Here is a 15,171-nt window from a genome sequence, read left to right as displayed (position 1 = left end):
TAGAATTTAAAAAATATATATATTGTATTTTAGATTGGACACATGTCAAGCATCTAGCCAATGTTAATTGGAATTTTTCTCCGTCAAAATCGTTGATTTGGTTCAATTTCTATTGGTCAAACTGGTTTGTGGATCAAGGGTGTCAATAAAACTCTTATTGACTGACCTAACTCGAGCCTAACCTAAGAATGAGTTTGGATCACAAAATAACTAGTTCTGTCAGGTTTGTATAGAGTTCAAGTGGAGTCCGGATCAATTACCCGTCGGGAGAGCACTCTGTGCTACCTGACGCCTTTACCACCATAAATACAGGGACCCAGGGGTTGGGTGCACGGGGCAAAAAATCGCCATGTCGCTCGGGGGCGTCGTAGCGACACGGCACCCCCCAGCGACATTGAAGTAACCAAAAGTCGGCGATATATCGCCAACTTCTCGGCGATATATCGCCGACGGTCAAAATATCGACCCTAAGATCTTCATATTCTCAAGCCAAACTCTGCAAATTCTTCTCCTCTCACACCCTTAGGGTTCCTCCAACGAACTTCTACGGTGACTGTGCCTCCATCGTCTACAATGAAACCACCTTCACTTGGTCTCAAACCTACCAATGTTGCCTCCAAATCACTTCTGCAATCTCCTCTTTCGGAATTCGAAGAGGCCAAGTCATCTCTGTCTTTGCCCCAAATATTCAGGCCATGTACAAACTCCACTTCGCCGCTCCGATGGCTGGAGCAATTCTCAACACCATCAACGTCCATCTCGACACTCGCACCATTTCAATCCTCCTTCGCCACGCTGAATCAAAAGTTCAAAACTCATCTTCATCGATTCCCTCTCTCGCTCCGTCCTCCTCGAAACCCTCTCATTATATCAATTTTCAACCTGAGCTGTTGCACGCTTGCCGCCTGCATCGATTCTGCAGTGGCCATGGCGGAGCAAGTGTTGGCAGGAGGAGTTCTGGCCCTTCTAGGAGGCCCTGGTAGATTTACAGCAGCATTGTCTTCTCTTCTCACTTTCTTTCTCAAAGATCCAACAGGAACAGAAAAGCCCTCTGCCGAAAACGATGAACCACCAGACCAGAGAAGACCACTGCTGAAGACGATGAACCACTGGAGAAGTCGATGTTAACGACTTAACCCTCCCAAAATCGCCCGACTTTGGGCGACATGTCGCCCGAGTCGCCAGGGTCCGACACGACGACACAGGCCGACATGCCGAACCTTGGTTGGGTGATGGATCTTTATTTTTTTATTTATTTTATTATTTTTTACCTGTGGGTCCCACGGGATTTGTGGTGGCAAAGTCGTCCGGGAGCACTATGTGCTCCCCTGACGGGTTGATAATCTGGATTCGTTCAGGTGTGGCCCTCAATTCTATGTTAATCAAGTTAAATAAAAATTATATATAATAAGAATTTGGATAATTAATTAATCGTGTATTCAATTAATTATCTTGTCGGATTTACTTAGTTGGTGTTCCGGCCTGTTTTTCTAAGCTCGACCTATCTTGATTTATATCCTAAGTTGGCCTTGATTTTTAACCCTGAGTGGATAGAGTTTGGAGTAGTGGGTTCGCAATCCCTAAGAGTTGGATAGGATTTCGATTTGGGGGTTTAGATCCCTATGGTAGGGTTGGTTTTCGATTGACCTAGTCCCACTCAGTCCCTTTTTTTCCTTCCCTGTTTGTGGTTTTATCTTCAAATATTTTTTTTTTGCTTCAGAAGAGTCGAACCCCACGACCTCTTCACTAAAAAGTGTTGGTTTCAACCACTAGAACAGCTCTATGTTGGCTTTATCTTCAAATATATATGAACACCTCTATGGAATAATTATTGACGATAATCAAATGGTATTAGTTTTTCTTTTAGTAGCCAAGGGTATTTATGTCTTTTGAAGATTTGATTGACGGATGATCTCGAGAGTTTGAATTGAGTTTTCTAGCTACTCAATTGAGGAGTAGAAAAACATAAAAGACCCTTCGCAGCCTGACAGGTATAGGACAACTATAGCTTTTTTTTTCTTCTTCTTCTGAAATTCAACTTATCATAATAACCGTCGATTTAGAATCAAATGATGATGAAGAGAAGTGACGTCTCATGACAAGAAGATGATGTTAGTATGGTGGCTCGTAAATGTTACTATCATTAGCTAACTTAATGCTTCTGCATGTAATAAAAGTAGAAAAAAAAAACTCTCTATCATGACAGAGAATGCCTTTCCTTTCATTGAATTACCATCTGTGTCCCTATTTTAATCTTTTATGAATTGATTAGAATGAACGTTAGGATTAGATAATGGACGGTGGGGACCACATTCTTCATGGAAATCTTGATGGTATCGAGAGAATAACGGAGTCCACGTTTGCCTCATCATGACCGTTACTTCAACGGTTGTAAGTTTGAAAATTTGTAATTAAGAGTTTGAAATACTACCATAGGAATATGTTTGGATACTGAGAATCCATGCCAACAAACGTGGATAGATGTCATGGAACCTAAGATGCATTTGGTTGGTATTAATATACGTGAATTTATTTATTTATTTATTTATTTTTAAATCAACATTTATTTGGTTGTTTATTGTAAGATTTCCTTTGTTTAGATAGAGTTTGGATCATCTCCCTTGACGGGGAAGTACTCTGTGCTCCACTGACAGTATTATAATCATAAATTATGTGGGACCCACAAGTTAAAAATAAACTCTCTCACCTTAACCCTGTGGGCCTCCTATAATTCGTGGTTACAGGTCCTCGGGAGAGACAATCGGGACTCGTTTGGATGTCCCTTTCTCCAAATAGTAATTATTTCTATTTTTTTTCTTTTTCTACTAATTAACCTCTTTTTTCCCTACTTCTACAATTTATTTATTTTTTAAATAACTTATAGAAAAGATGGGAATAATTGAAAATAAGGTTATAATTTTATTTTATTTATTTGGTAAGTTAGGTTATAAGTTGTAAGGTCATTATTTTTTGCAACAAACTCCACCTTATATGATAATTAATCAGTTAATTATATGTATGCATTGATGAATTGAAAATTCCATACTTTCAAAAAAAATATATATATATATGATATCTCCATTGTTTGAAAAGACAAAATCTAAATTTTAATTTGATTATTAGGGGAAAGAAATTAAGGATGGTTTAGTGATCATATCGTCTTGCATCCTCATGGGGTCAATATGAGTACGCACTCAAGCAACTGACACGAGGAGGTGGTCAACATCCAAGTATATTCTTGATATAATCATATATCGGTTTTATGTTGGATAGAGATCAAATAGTTATCAACAATGCTTTATTTAAGTCTCAATCCTAGAGGGGATGTGGGTCATGCATGTATAGCGGGCGATGAGCTGTACGAGACACCCCAGATGGGGGTGTGTGCCATACTGGTTTAGTGATGGCGGTAACAAAAGCATTCCTGGAGGGGATGTGGGTCATTCGTGTATAGGCGGCATGAGGCATGTGGGGACACCCGGTGGAGGGGGGGTGGCCGTGCATGGGGGTTTAGTGGGGGGGGGGCCAAAAGCATCCTTGGAGAGGGGGGGGGATGTGGGCCATGCTGTAAGGTGTGGTGGATACACAAAGACTGGTGATTGCAGAGAGGCATCATCAACGGTTTTCTTCAAGATGATTTGCAGAATTCAAGCCAAGGTGGAGATTGTTAGGTTTGGGTGTCTTGTATTCTGTGGACCCATATAATTATGGTTTTTGTTGTATTTGTAATTGAAACAGGGTTTGAGTCAATTACTAGTACTGGGTTAAATTTATAATTACATAGGGATTAGGGTTTTAGGTTTCCCTATAAATAGTCCTTGTGGGATAACTTATAAGCATCAATCTCTGTAGGAGATTGGGGAATCAATCCCTATAGGGGATTGGGGTACCCATCCTGATAAGAATGGAGGGCAAGTAAATAGTAGCACTTTGTGGGTGTGAGAGTTGTGATGTTTCCTGGAAATAGTGAAACTTTTTTCTCTCTGGGTGGACGTAGGCATGATTTTGCCGAACCACGTTAAATTTCCTTTGTGTGATTTGTTTGTGTTCTTCTCCGTTTGTAATTGTGCATCCATTATCCCTAACATAGAGATCAAATAGTTATCAATAATGTTTTATTTAAGTCTCAATCCAAGTTCAAAATCCATGAATGAAATACATATTGATGTTCTGGTACTACTTTGATGATCACGGAAACGAATGGTTAGGCATGTGTCAGTTTCTTTTTTTCTCTCCTCTCGTTGAATTTCCCCCCCTTATCTTTGTGAGTGAATCATTATGACCTTTGAAAGTCATCCAAACAAAGGTGACAATTGTTAGCCAGTTGTTTTAACATGAAAACATTTTGAGGAGAGAGAGGATTCGGGTTCCATAGATTAAGAATCGACTAAGTGGAAATTGACCAAACAGCCCTACTATGCAACGACATCGAGCAGCACCGTTCATCCCTGAAAGAAAAGAAATTTACACGTAACATGCACGGGGGCTGATTTTCCATGCAATTGTCAATTAATGAAACTAATTTATCCACATGTTGAGCTTCATGCTCTAAGCCAAACTTATCTCTTTCGTTTCTTCAAGAAAATAAATATTTCTCAAAATTACATAATTTAATATTTTTAAGGTTCGATTGCATGATAAATTATCATTTCAGTTAATCATAAGATTTCAACTTAATTATTAAGATTGTACATTGATTTAGTACTACAATGTGAATATGAGATGAAGTCCTAAATCCCAAAAAAAAAAAAAAAATTAAAAAAATCACAAGATAAAAGTCTTACAACCTAAAAAGATTTTTAAAATCACAACAAAAGACTTTTAAGAATATATAGAATAAGATTTTTTAATAAAAAATCATTTTTAGTAAAAATAACCCCTCCCCCATTCTCTCTCTAGTTTTTACGAACAATATATATAGAAATACATAATGTATATGCAATACGACATTCTTTCGAAACGGTAGAAAGACAGAGGATAGCCCTGATGAGAAGAGAATGCCGAGCTAAAATTGAAATCATTTCTCACCATGCTAGAACATAAACAACTCGACACTCTATGCTAACTTGACCTCAAGACTTATGCTTTACTTTGTGATATTACTAACCATTAAACCAATTAAGGGAATAATCATATTGACTAATTATAAAAAATATTATGAATGTTTCTCATAATAATCTAAAAATATTGATTAAAAAAATAAATAACATATAAAATAAGGAGGGATTTGTGTTTGTCCAATAATCAATATCCATATCATCATCTTGAAGGTATGGGCAATTTGTTGTGATGCATGATTCTAAAAGAGATGTACTTACGGGGTACATCGTTTTTCTAATGCTTACTTTATTAATAGAGGAAAAACATAAAGTTTCAATGCCAACATGATCTAGATCCACTAGATGACACGTTAAGTTGAATAAAGATTCTTCTAGTAAACTTATCAAACTAGCCGGCAAGCAAAACCGTCCCCTACCAATGTGTAGTTTGCATTTGAAATTTAATACTATTTTACGAAATCCAAAATAGAATGTTAAGCTCTTGCCCATGCTAACATTTTCTATTATTGAATTCTTTCATGCCTTTCGAGGGATATAGATGTTTGTTTTTTATGGTTCATAGAAGAGAAAACAGACTTGCATAGGGAGAAAATATGTCATATAGCATGGTATAATAAATTTTAAAATTATCAATTAAAAAATATTTGATGGAAATACATAATAGTTTTTACCTTTGGATTTGAATTGGTTCATGTAATATGCCCATATTATTATTAATTGGGATAAGTTTTTTTTTACAGCCACGTGGAATTTTACTTAATGGATGTCATAAGTTTGAAATTATCAAAGAAAAGATCATTAAGAAAGAGAGAAAAAAAATGCAAAAATCATGCAGTTCTGTGTAGTTCATGCAATAATAATAATAATAATAATAATAATAATAATAATTATTATTATTATTATTAGTATTATTAACACTAATGTTAGATTATTATTATTATTATTATTATTATTATTATTATTATTATTATTATTATTATTATTATTATTATTATTAGTATTAGTATTAGGTAGCCTTATTGTAATTTGAATAGTTGCATTGTATTTGTCACTATTTTCTACTACAAATATTTTACTATATTGGATTATTACAAAAATATAAAATGATTCCAACCCATATGAAAGTAATATTAAAATGTATGTTTATATATGACAAATTGATATTATAGTATAGATAAAACGTTTTTGCCCTTGCATTATTATTAAATTAGAAAGATACATATATTTAATTATTACGACACAGTATATACACTAAAGAAGATGAACATTGAGAAAATATCTCATGCTCTACGAGTATAAAATTCTTTTTTGACGAATTCATGCAAAATAAATTTCCATCTTTAGAATTTTCCATCCGAAAAGGCCTGCAATAGGCCATAAATCCTTCATGAATCGGATTAGATTACCTAATATCATTTTAAAAATACGGTTAGGTTATCTATTTGCTATCTTGTAAGATTCAACGAGACATTACACTATCAAAGAGTATGGAATATAAAAGTAACAACAAAAATGTCTTCAATATCATAATATCACCAAAAGAATATTAGTTAATTTTCTCCATATTTTAAAATTTTATTTATTATGTAGGGATAAAAAGTTTTCCAAAAAAAAATGAATTATTTGGTACAATCCGTATTAAACTACCAAATGAACCATCCAATACAATTTTTTCCCCTTTTCTAGCAAACAAACGATTCAATACAAAGTTTCAAATAATATGAAAACAAAAAGAAATGATACAATCTTAAATTGTTTATTGTAAAGTCTTTCTGGGTCTCGAGTAAAGTAATCAATCCGTCTCTAATGGTTTCAAGTTTCAACCTCCATAACAATTGGAGATACGCAACAACCAATCTCGCACCTTGTGATAATAAAAAATTTCACATATTCCTGGACCACATTTACATGTCCTCTATTCAATTAGCCTCTCTTAATTTTAAATCACTAATAAGAAATTGTTCTTGACTTACTTAAAAATAAGGTTTTTTAGATGTGCTTTTGATACTGTGATGACAACCTCTTGTAGTGGTGAAATTACACTAGGTCAAGAGGTGCCCGACCACCATTGGGTAGACCTGTCCCACTTCCCCTAGTTAGATCTACAAGGTCAAGCTAGTATGGAACATGGAGCGCACTGATGGCTTGACCTAGATGACTTGGCAAGCCCTGTAAAGAATAAAAGTTAGATAGACCTTATACAATTATGGAAATAACGGCCTATCTGCTCATGACGAGATACTCGGCCTAAAGCCCTATGATATGCAATGCATTCTAATGAATCAGGTATAGGGGCTGCATAACCACCTTCCCTATTTAGACGAGGCATGACTCAACAACCTGACAATCGCCAGGCCAAGGAGATCTACGCGAGATCTACCATCGGACGACCAACAACACATAGTTCATTCTATACAATCCTGACACTTGCTACTATATGGGTATGTGTGCAAATGAGCAAATCTACTACTTTATTCACTTATGTTCCTAGACAAACTAGTCTAGAGCCCTTCATCAGTTGTGTTCTTGATTGACTTGATTGTTAAATGCGGCTCCCCGACCTACCCCAGGTTGGGTTGCACTAATATTTTCGTGCAGCTGGGAGATAAGTAGAGCTACGTACGTTTTGGAGTTAACACCTTCTTTATAGAGATAATAAGACCAAAGAAATCTTAAGTTGGAATTGTTATCCCCCTACACTTTTTTACCCACTCCCCTATTTTCATCCCCTAGGCCTATGAGTCTCCACTTCTTATAACTAGATTGATGATGAGAAGAAAGAAAAATTGTCTACCTCAACATCTTTGTCTCAGAGCTAGCTAGGGAGATAGAGATTATTTCACTTTTGTGTTGACTACATAAAATCAAAGGAACCAAGTGGTGAGCAGCCAAGGCTGACGTCTTATATATATTGTGGAGAAATTGGAGATGGAATTGTAGATGGAGCAATGCCAATGAAGTTCATGCTTTGTGGTCAAGTGTATGGTGTTGGACGACTTGGGTAAGTCAGAATTAATTGATGTAATGTAATGATGTCTTTCTTTAACATAATGGAGTGTTTATTAAATCTCTCCTACCATAATCTACTCTCATCAGCTAACCTATCAATCTCCATAAACCTTCATGATTTGGACGTGTTGCTATTCTCTCACCACCCACATATGCACACGATATGAATATGAATAAGAGAGACAGAGAGAGAGATTTCAAATGTCCACGTCCAACATGCCTTGCCTTGTAAGAATTAAGAAGGGCCCAGGTGAATATTTAGGCTTTAAGCATGGTATGATTGAGATTCCTCTCCAACAACCTTACCTTTTTTTTTTTTGCCATTTTCTTATATTCTTTCCCATAGATTTGAATTGATCAAAGGTTTTGAGCATGACCTCATATAATATATTGAATAGCAACCATAGGGGTGGAGTTGCTTGGATGTTGTGCATTAATTGTGCTGCGTACGATAGAGATTGAAACGAGGGTCGAGATTGAAACGAGGGTCGAGATTTCAACCTGCTCGTTTTGCAAAGTTGCTTTAAACCACTTACCGTACGCAGCACGTTAATGCACAAGACCCAAGTTGGACTCAAGAAAATGTCGTCTAGTCTTCTAGTTCTAAGACTAGTTCTTATGCTCATACACGAGCGTATGAAATTATGAAAACTATTTCCATTGTGATGCAACTCCAATTCAATAAGGGCTAATTCTTCTTAATAGAACCAAAAAAGGTTTCTTAAAAATTTGGTTAATACTTAAAGATGGAATTCACCTGAAGGAGTACAAAGGTTGTCTCCTATGCAGACACTGTAAGAGTCTAAGCTTAATTTCAATTAGAAACTTTTTTAGGGTTTGGATCTTCAAAGTCATTGACAAAGCTTGAATTCCTTAACTCTTGAATTTTCAAACTAATTGATAGAACCAAAGTAAAAACATGTACAAAGTGCTTAAAGGGAAGCTCTCATTCAATGTTCTACTTTGTTCTCTAATCTAACTGTTAGGGGCTTTATTTATAGCCATACATACGTAAGTGCTACTGAAATTAAGACTTAGAAATAGATTTGAACTAGGAAAAGATTGACTACCTAGCCTAGACAACAAGACTCTTAGGTAGGTTTGGTAATGCACTAATGAACCGTTTTTGGTGTTCTATCATTCTCAGAATGCAGAAAATTAACAAAAAAGTGTTTGGGAAAGTGGGTCGGTCGTTCTATCGTTATTAGGAAACAACCCGGTCTAATTTTCGTGTTTGGGAAGACTCGTTGTAAAACAACTTTAACTTGTTTTGTTCTCAAAAACAAAAGGCACGTTTCAAAATGATACGCAAAGAAGACACTCGACCATATTGCATTCACACACGACTTTAACTTGGTTAGAAGTGCTTGGATTAACTGGATGGACATGACCTGCTTCAAAAGGGAAACAAGTTTTGCCTTTTGATCTCAGTAAGGGGTGGCTACCTGCTCTAGCCTTCTATGGTTCTTCTTTTTAAGTGTGCATTTGTGTGTTTTTAGGTCAATTGTGCCTGAAATTAGCTAAAATTAGATTACAGTGGAGTACTCCATTACGATTTGATTCATAAGAGATTCGTTTGATACAGCAAAAAGCTAAGAGCCATCTTATTTTGCTTAATCTGCATCCACCACTTAAACATGTAAGATTTTTACTAGAGATTTGGAAACTATGTCTTTGTGTGAATCTTCCAAGCTGATGCTAGCCATCCAAGTCGTAGATATAGCTTTTGTGATGGAAGTTCCTTGGGCATCCTAAGAAGGGTTGAGGGACCATTTGACACCAGTTCTATGAATTTTCGGAGTGTTCTTGGGTGTCAAGTCTAATTTTGAGGCTGAATTTAAAGCACACTATCTCAGAGTGTTCTTGGGTTTGCTCCTTGAGTTCAAGTGAAGTAGGGTACAATGGAGGCAATTGCTGTTGCAGGTTTTTGTGTGTGATTGGCAAAACCACTATTTGATTGGAGTCAGATTCAGATAGCAGTTTTGCCAATCAATTCGGATAGTAGTATATCCTAGCCGAATCTGATCCTTTTACAGATATAGTTATTCCTACTAAAGGAGTAAATTGTAGTGCTCAATTAGCAACATATTTCTTCTAAAGAAATTTTCAAGTTCTACAAACACGAATTTGAAAGCTTAAGCAACTCTCTATTGGTGAATAACTATATCCAATGAGTTGTGAGGTGGTCTTCGGTTATTAATTGCAGCAAGAACAAATACATGTTGTATAACACCTTCCTGTGGAAAGAAAATGATTAGTGGTAGTTCGTATGTCCTGCGAGCCACAACGATTCAGACAAAAGAGCGTACCTGCTTCCCAGGCGTTTTTAAATTTCATCAAATTTTTTTTTTTGGGTTTTTTTTTCAAATATGTATCAATGACACCTTTTTATCATAAAATTTGTTCTTATTCACAAATTTACAAAACGCCCTGTTCCACAGCCATTCTCGAATGTTCTCAACAAAAATTTTACTGAACGGTCAAAACTATGCTTAAGCCACCATTCTTTGATGATAACGCTTGAAAACGATTCACATAAAATGACATTCTCAGAAAAAACCATTATATAACTTAAGTTAGACAGAATTTTTCAACGAAAACAGAAAAAACAAACTTAGACAGAATTCATATCAATTAAAGTAATTGATTCAATCATAACACCCCCCCCCCCCCCCCCCAAAAAAAAAAATGGTTCAATTATTTTCATATTTGACCTAAATGCAGAATTTTTGGACCCATAGAATAAACCCATGACCATACAAACGTATTAAACAAAAAACCAACACTTAATCCTATCATCCCTAATTGAGTACAAAGGAAAATAAGTCAAATTCGGTGCTAAATCTGTGTCACGTTGCCAAGAAAATAAGCTGAAGACTCCTAAGGGCAAAAGCTGCATTAGTCTCCTCCCCCAACCCACCCCCTTTCCCTTCTAATATTATTTTAAGACAAAAATTTTGTTGCCATAACAAGCTTCAAGAGTAGACCAAGTACAAGTGTGTGACTGAATACACTGAGCATTGAAATCAACTATTTACCAGAAGAAGAAAAAAAACAGTATAGAAATCAACTTGACATGACAACTCTTTCACTATATTTTCTGTCCATGAAACATAAAATGACTAGTAAGACTAAAACCTACCAAACACTGTCAGCCAAGGGAAAAGATTATAGACAGGTGACCCAATTGGTATTAAGCAGATACATACTAAGAAATAGGAAAAGCCACAATGATGCATGCAGGGGAAAAATCAATTCATACAATGACCCGCAGCATGTGAGATACTTTACATAAAAATGGTTAAGGAAATTCTGATTAAAATACAAGGTATAAAATCTCCTAAATAGCATTTTATGGGGCTACGATAATTTACATCAATATATTTCTGAACAATGAATTTTAAGGGGCTAACAGATTGGTGAAAGAGGAAGCTTTTCAGTATGAGAGTTGAATTTAATACCAGAAGCTGTTCTTCACCAAACTTATAACTGCTTCACTTTGTATACCATGTGCCTAGAGCCAATTTGCAGTGGTTACCTGGTTTGGCATGGCGTTCAAAGATGGATTATCTGGAACCTTCGCCAAAGAACGGTACTGCAGTTTGACACTCTCTGCATTGTCTAATGTCTTCACCACATACCTAAATTATTAAGGAACCAAGCCTTGTAAATAATTGTAAATTTGAAGGGGGAGGAACCTTGAGAAATTATTTCATCATCTAATAGTACTGAATTGACAGGGATGTGGCAACTTTTCCTTTGCTGAAAAAACTTAGAAAAACAACAATGTATACTTATGCAAACTCAACCTATATGACAATGAGAATATTTTAATTCTTAATCTTTTGAAAAACATCTTTCCTAACTCCACAATAAGATCTGATTCTCAACCCCGGACAGGTGGCAGAAGTTCAGCACTGCAGGGTGTATCCAACATAGAATCCATTTCCCCCTATTTCTGTCCTCAACAGACTCAAAAAAATTCTGGAAGACACAACAAATAAAAAATAATTACCAGCTGTATATTCCATCATGCCTTCTAATAATTCCATCAGAATACCTCACATGATGGTTCATGGTTGTAATCCTTTCATCCTACACATGGTTGTCATAGCATCTAGGCAAACAAGGCGTTAAAGGGGGCCTCAACACAAGGCATCATCACATTCAAGCCAACTTACCTTCCCACAAGAATTGCATTCCCTCCAACCAGATTCTTTCGGGTGGGAAAGCATTACAGAAAACTAATTGTTCATAAGCGGACCTGAAGTTCAAAATTAGTTCAAATTAAGCACTAACCAAAAAGGATAGATAATTTTACATCCTGAAGTATAGAAAGCAAACTGTTCAAAGAAATAAAGAGGCTTTTGTATTGCATAAGTTACAGACTATGGACTAAAATTCTGCAGTGGGCAAAGAAGCTGGACTACAGGCCAATGCAGTGTCAATGCCAAGTGGGAAAGAAGTTCCACCACCATACCACAGAGGTAAGAAAGTTCTTCCTAATTATATGAACATTTAGTGAAGGCAAACAGACATCTTGTGCAAGGTTTTAAATCCCTATTGAAGACATGAAGCCAAGATCAAGACGCTATGTTTCCTAAAATCAAGGTCTTTATGCAATTTAGAATTTGGTAGATTACATAATGTTAAAGAAGATTGCAGAGTTTTTGCCCTGCAGATGCTGGTTTGGTAATGAGCTTGGTCTTTTGTACAATCATTGTCAAGGTGTCACCTAAGAATCCAATTGCATTGCCTTGGTTGACTAAAGCAGGCATTATGGACACTCTGTGGGTATCACCTTGTGTCCAGGCCCCATCAAAGTGCGCTGAGTTGCCTAGATGGTGTGACAACTATTCTTTTTATAAAACACAACCCAAAAGAATTGGAGCATATTCTCTCATAGGACAAGATGGAACCTTGTAACTGTAGTTAGGTTTTCCTCAACCCATACTTTCAAACTTAAAAGAAGAAACCATAGAATGCTCATGTATCGCTACATTCATATAATGAAGTAATGTGATACCTGAATTTGAAAGACTTGGAAACAGTAGGCAGAACAAGATCTTAGATCAAAGAAAATTTCCAATCAGGAAAGATCCAAGAAGATCTATGAGAAGGGTGATAAGGCTATATATTAGCAGACAAAGAACAAAAGTAAGACAATTATTATTATTACAAATTACTGTTTCTGTTGCCATTATTATTTTTTCTACGATTTATTATGTCCACAATAAAAAGAGAAAAAATTTTAACACAGGAGGAAAAGAAAATGAGAACAAACAAGTTATTCTATAAATAGGGAAGAATCGGAAGACATAAGGGAAAAAGTAACCGTTTGCCTAAAATCATGCATAATGCACGAGAAGAGAAGGCAAAATAAAAGGAAAAACCATGACCCAATAGCTAAAATCAAAGATTAAAAGAAATTCAATCAATTAATTTCAAATATTTAACCTCTCCCCCCTCCCTCCTCTCTCCCACCAAATAGACATGGGTTCGATCTGGTTGCAAGAGAAGGTGAAGGAATAAGGGAACCAAAATCAGTTTGAAAGAGTAAAAAGGGAACTTGTATAATCTCTGTTAGTTTTAATATCTTAAACTCATACTAAATATGGATATCAAAATTTCCACATAAGTCTTCAATGTCATCCGTAAATCTAGGAAACTTAATTACGAAATGTAGCAAAATACCATAATCAGATTCAACATATTTGGAAGAAAATTAAACAATCCCGTAACAGGAAATGGATAAATAAGCTTCCGATTCAAGTACTCTAATCTCAATCCTTTGTAAGTAGTAACAAAGATTAGCAGACGGAGCCAGGGCAAGAACGAAAAAACCCAAGCCAACAACCCCAACCCCAAATTACTCGTACAACAACCAGATTAAACTGAAAAGACAAGCAAAACTGATCGAATTTGCCGAACGCATGCAGAGACATGATCGAAGTCCGAAGATTACCCGCACTTATCGCAGAGATTCGCAAATCCACCAGATCTTAGACGCCACCCTTTCTTCCATTCGATCGAAGATGCCGCCCCGCATGCTCCATTCATGCAAATCTTCGACGCCATTTCCCGAATCAATTCCACGCAAACCTTAATAAAAGATAGAGAAAATATAGCCCCTAACGTTAGAACTCAGAGAAGAAGAACAACGGACCTATGATCAATAAAACAGAAATAATAAAAAAATAAAAAACTTTGTTTTTAAAAAATAAACAAAACCTGCTACAGCGAAGAAAAATACAAGTTAAGCAACTAAACTAACCTGCCGTCCTGAAACATAGAGAAAAACCCTAAATTTGTATTCTATTTCACTCCCAAACCCTCCAATCCAATGACTTCCATATCGTCTTCTCCTCAAACTCTTTCCTTATCAGCTGTTTGTTTGTACTGGAAGCTTGACCGAAATCAGAAACCAGTGGTGATGAGATCGATGAGCTCAGTCGCCGGCGGCTGAAAACCGGTGACGGCGATCTAGGTGAGAGAGAAGGAAGCGTGTGCATGCAAATGCAGAGGGAACAAAGATGCGCAGAATGCATGCACGACCTACTCTTCCTCCTCGCCCTCTTTTCTCGTTTTCCCACTTGTGATCTCTCTCTCTCTCTCTCTCTCTTCTCTCTCTCTAGAATTTTAAGAAAAATAATATTATTGAAAAGGGCGAAAAAATAGATGGCGCCGTGAGTGGTGCTTTTAAGTCTGCCGCACTCGCATGCAACGCAGAGGCTTCTGCTTGAAATTACCAAAATATCCGGAAATACCGTCTTTATCCCACGAAAAGACATTTCACCCGTAGATCTAGGGTTGATAATGAGTCGATTTAAAGTCTGGATCCTCTACTCATACGGAGACGAAAAACTTTAATCCACGTAATTAGATGTTTGACATGTGTTTAATCTTCAAGTAAAATCGATTTTTTAAGGAAATAGAAATATTTGAATTCTTGTATCTTTAGAATTTAAAATATATATATATATTATATTTTAGATTGGATACGTATCAAACATCTAGCCAATATTAATTGAAATTTTTTCCCTCCATGAGACTCATTGATTTGGTTCAATTTCTATTGGTCAAACCGGTTTTTGGATCAAAG

General features: G+C 36.2%; 1 long non-coding RNA gene across 1 annotated transcript; it reads right to left on the bottom strand.

Moving 5' to 3' along the window:
• Nucleotides 1-12,297: 12,297 nt before the first annotated feature.
• LOC149008030 (uncharacterized) lies at nt 12,298-14,465 on the bottom strand. Its single transcript, XR_016174941.1, has 3 exons — nt 14,344-14,465; nt 14,035-14,171; nt 12,298-12,333 (listed from the first exon to the last, which is right to left on the bottom strand). It is a non-coding gene; the product is annotated as an uncharacterized LOC149008030 (long non-coding RNA).
• Nucleotides 14,466-15,171: the final 706 nt, after the last annotated feature.

Source organism: Hakea prostrata, chromosome 8 (assembly GCF_041222555.1).
Source record: "Hakea prostrata isolate BN-2017 chromosome 8, UWA_Hpros_2, whole genome shotgun sequence".
Classification (NCBI taxonomy): Eukaryota; Viridiplantae; Streptophyta; class Magnoliopsida; order Proteales; family Proteaceae; genus Hakea; species Hakea prostrata.
The sequence above is the reverse complement of the archived record's forward strand: the minus strand, read 5'-3'. Positions and strand labels throughout refer to the sequence as shown.